We start from the raw sequence: 4,542 nt of genomic DNA, 5'->3' as shown, positions 1-4,542 counted from the left end.
AGCCAGGCGAGCTCCCAGAAGGAATCTTCACGAGGTGATAACGAAAAGGGCAGACCTGCTCTCTGGCTTCTAAATCCCCAGGACGCCAGATAGGCCAAGTGGTGCCCTGGGCAGAGGGTGGTGCCTGTGGGAGGGCAGGCTGGCTGGGGAGCGCAGGCACAGTAGGTGTGTCAGGTGAGAGACAAAGTTCTGCTGGGACGCTCAGGTAAGCGGAGCTGTCCAATCGGAAGGCTGAGTGCCTGTAACAGACAAGCCCACCGCCATGGACTTTGGATTAAGAAAAAGATCAGGGGCTCGAAGAAGCAGTCACTTGTAGCAGGCTGTACTTAGTCACTCCTGCCCAGGTCTGCCTCCTTGCACCCCACTCTTCCACCAGGGTCCCTCGCCCACCCAGGGGAATCTGGTTTAACCCCTCCCCCCCCAACTCGGCACCCCTGTGATTCCCTGAGCCTTTGCTTGTTCCTCCCAGGTTTCTCCCTGCCCATGCCTTCCTCTTGTCTGCGACTGACATATGAGGGGAAGACTTGTGGGGACAAGATACTCCAGAAGGCACTGGACTCCAGAAGTATTTCCCCAAATGATGAGCTTACCTGTCAGCACCCCGACAAACCCCCAGCAGCACCAACCCCCTGAGGCCGGCCTGGAGGTGCTCGCGCTCATAAGAGTTCATTTCTTGGGCCCACACCCACCTCCCCTCCTGGCCTCCCCTGGCTGGCAGGCCCCATAGTCAGTGTAGTGGTTTCTGACAGAGGGGCTCAGCCCTCAGTCTCTGAGATTTGTCCCCAAGACCCAGGGCTGGTGGTCAGGTGGGTCAAGGGGGCGAATGGGCAGTAGAAGAGGGGCATAGGGTATCTTAGATGCAATGGAAGGAAAGGCTCAGCCAGGCTGGAGGGACCCCGTCGCCATCAACCTCCATCACTCTTGCCGTCCATCAACCTCCGTGACTCCTTCCCTGGGCCATAGCCCCTTCCAGAAAGAAACCTGGGAGAGAGGCTGTGGGAAGATAGGACCCTTCTTTCTAGGACAGGCGCTTCCTTGTGGGGGTCTTTGGAGCCCCTGGGAATCCCAAAGGACTTGCCGACAGCCTGTAAGGATGGTTGAGGTCACAGTGACACCTGCTGGGACAACCAGGAATCACAGCTGGAGAGATACTGACAGTGTGGGGGTGGGGCTGGGGGAGGAAACAGTTAACACCTCAACCCAGATCTTCAAACTCCCCTCATCTGTGGACCCTTCCTCCCCTCTCCAGGACAAACAAGGGGTGCAGCGGAAAGAGGACCAGGGGACTGCACTAGGGTTCCGGGGCCAGCCAGTGCCCACAGCATTCTTTGGAACCAGTGTTTTTGGGACCTGCATTCACAACCTAGCCTGATTTCTAGAGACGCCTCTTCTTCCTCAAGTACTCAGAAGGAAGTTTGTTCTAGATGATTCTTTGCATTTCTATGCAAGAATGCTATTTCAAAGACAAGACGAGGTATGCCTTCTGCATAGGATCTTTGCGTTTGATCGCATTGGGGGAAAAAACTAAGAGAATGATGTCGCGCTGCAACTGTCAGTGGTTAGAAACGGCTCCGGGCGTCACCGTGACGTCAGTTGCAGACAATAACTGAAGATGGATAAGTAGGGTCAGAGAACGTATCAGCAGAGTGGGCTGGCTCGAACTCGCAGCGCCCTCTGTACACCTGGATGGGACACCGCCCCCGCCCTGGGCTGCGCCATCCTCACCATTGTGATGGTTGAGCTTGTTGCTGGGGACAGCCACTGTGCCGCTCCACCTCATGGAGGCTCTGCCCCTGTTGTGCTAACCCTCTGTTTTCCCAAGCATGACGCCTTTCCTCGGACCGGATCTTTGCTGATGGTGCGTCTTGCCACCCTGCGCTCCAAGGAGCATTCAGAGGGACCGCTGAAGCGCTTGTGATTCCTGGCAACCCTCCCAGGATGGCACACTGCCCTGTCCTGTGCATCCTCCCAGTCGTCGCATGTTGGAGTCCATGGCCGCCACCACTGGGTCACCGGCCTCCTGGACGGCCTTCCTCTGGGTGTGCTGACCGTCTACCTGAGCAAGCGTGTCCTTTTCTAGGGAGTGGTCCCTTCCGGTAACATGTTCAAAGTCCATGAGACCAAATCTCGCCGCCGTCCTCACTTTGAAGGAGCACCTGGGAGTCCGTGTTCCAAGACAGATCGGTTTGTTTGGTTTGGGCAGCGCACAGCATCTTCAGTCTTCTTCACCAGCACCACTCTCCAAATGCATCAAGCCTTCCCTGTCTTCCCGATTCACCGTCCAACTTTCACATGCATATGAAGTGACTGGAAATATCCTGGCTTGGGTCCGGTCCCTGTTAGTCTTCGACGTGATATCCTTTCTCTTCAACACTCTTTAAAGGTCTTATCAGCAAATTTGCCCAATGCAATGTCATTTGCATTCTTGACTGCGGCGCCCGTAAGCATTAACTGTGGATCGAAGCAAAATGAAATCCTTGACGACTCCCGTTTTTTCTGTGTCTCGCCGGGGTGTCGTCTATTGGTCCAGTTAGGAGGATTTGGGGTTTCTTTACCTTGAATTGTAATCCATACTGTGCTCGCTTCGGCAGCACATGTACTAAAATTGGAACGATACAGAGAAGACTAGCATGGCCCCTGAGCAAGAATGACCTGCAAATTCGTGAAGCGTTGCATAGTTTTAGGGGAAAAAAAAAAAGAATTGTGATTCATACTGAAGGCTGTGGTCCTTGATCTTCAGCTAGCATTCATGGCCTCCTAGCATTCAGCAAGCAAGGTTGCATCATCTGCACACTGAAGGATGTTAAATAAGCCTCCCTCCTATCCATCCTGCTACCGCATTCTTCTCCATGTAGTCCGGGGCCTTGGATTGTTTGCTCAGCAGACAGATTGACTACGTATGGTGAAGGGACACAACCCTCACACACACACACACACACACACACACACACACACACACACACACACACACACACATCTCCTGATTTTAAACCTGACCGGTTTTTTGATGACTTAAAGGCCGCGTGGGTGGACAGATGCCAGGGCTCCAGTCCCCTGTGCTGAGAGGTCTGAGGGTCAGCCCATCTCCACTTCTCCCACTAACCATCCACAGGGTAACAGGGCAAAAGCCTTCACTTTACCACTGGTCCTCTGGGGTCCGGGTGGTGGGTGGGGGCTGAAGGTGCCCGCTCTCTTCCTCCCAGCTGTGGCGGGAACTGACAATGGCTTGGGGTGGGGCTGTGAGGAGGTGGGTGAACATGAGCCCGGAGGTGAAGGCAGCTGGCTCTAACCAGAAGGAAGGGAAGAGGAGGAACAGGACTGGGTCTGTTTTCTCCCTCCTGTCACTCACACCGTCACCCACAGTTTGAGAAGCAAGGAAAGCCCTTTTACCCAATGTCACTATCACCATGTAGAGGCCCTGAGAATGTTCATCACAGAAGCCCATGAAACTTCAAGCCGGCCAAAAGGATGACTTTACAAAACAGACCATTGGCCATGTAGAGGACCTGGATTCGTCCTACGAAGAGGCACACTGGACTGCCCAGCAGGCGGTTCAAACCCACCAGCCCACCACTGCAAAGGAGAAAGGTGAGGCTCTGCCCCCCTAAAGAAAGCCCTATGAAGCGGTTTTAGGGTCACTGTGAGCGGGAATCCGAGTAAAGGCACACCCACACCGTGTGTTCAGCTCCAAAAGCCTCCTGGTGGCGCAGTGGTCAAAGTGGTCAGCCTCACTCCCCCCCCACCCTGTCGTGGTCCTCTTCTCAGAGTCTGGGGGATGCCAGCAAGAGCACCCCTGGGGTGCTGTGCTTGGGAGGAAGAAAAGTCATTAAACTAGTGGCTTTTATTATTCATCAGCAAGTGAGAAGTCGCTCTGCTCCCCCCACTCCGGGGCTGGCTGGGTGGGTGCAGGGAACAACCCCAACACTCCTTGATCCCCCATACAGGCAGGACCCCCAAATTAAGCCCCTGGAGGGAATAGGGTTTGGGAGAAGGGTGAGTGTGGGAGGGTTCCTTGAGGAGGTGGGGGTGAGGGGCGTGTAGGGATTGGAGGGGACAGGTGTGGCTGGGCTGGCAGGGGGCGTGTGTGGGGTAGCCTCTGGGGTTACGTTGGGGCCGGGCGGGAGGTGGGTTCTGCAGTGGGGGGTGCCCTGCAAGACCCGCTATGCGCTCTCTCCTCAGCCCTTGGGCCACCTATGTCCTCCTGCAATGCACGTGCAAAATAGAGGGGTCCGCAGACCCCTCGGGCCTTTCTGGCTTTCTTTCTCCCAGGCTCTGGCTTGGCGCCCCGGGACTGCGCTGTGGGCGCCGAGCATCCTCGGCGCGCGGCCGCCCGGCCAGCAGGGGGCGCTCCTGCAGAAGGCTGGCCCTGCTCCCCGCCCGCAGCCCGGGACGCGCCGCCCCCGAGCCCGTGTTCTCCCGCAGGCCATGCCCTCCTCCTGCCTCGGGTTCGCCACGTGCCACCAGGGCAGGGTGCCGCCCGACCTCCCTGCGAGTCTGCCGCTGGGTCCCGGCTGGGTTTAACCTTCTTTCCTTCGCAGGCAG

At 56.6% G+C, this 4,542-nt stretch overlaps 1 non-coding gene across 1 annotated transcript; it reads left to right on the top strand.

Annotated features, from left to right (window-relative positions):
• Positions 1-2,575: 2,575 nt before the first annotated feature.
• On the top strand, positions 2,576-2,682 carry LOC142460396 (U6 spliceosomal RNA). The gene has a single exon (XR_012786608.1). It is a non-coding gene; the product is annotated as a U6 spliceosomal RNA (small nuclear RNA).
• Positions 2,683-4,542: the final 1,860 nt, after the last annotated feature.

This window comes from Tenrec ecaudatus, chromosome 10 (assembly GCF_050624435.1).
Source record: "Tenrec ecaudatus isolate mTenEca1 chromosome 10, mTenEca1.hap1, whole genome shotgun sequence".
Taxonomy (NCBI): Eukaryota; Metazoa; Chordata; class Mammalia; order Afrosoricida; family Tenrecidae; genus Tenrec; species Tenrec ecaudatus.
This window is presented reverse-complemented; position numbering and strand designations above follow the sequence as displayed.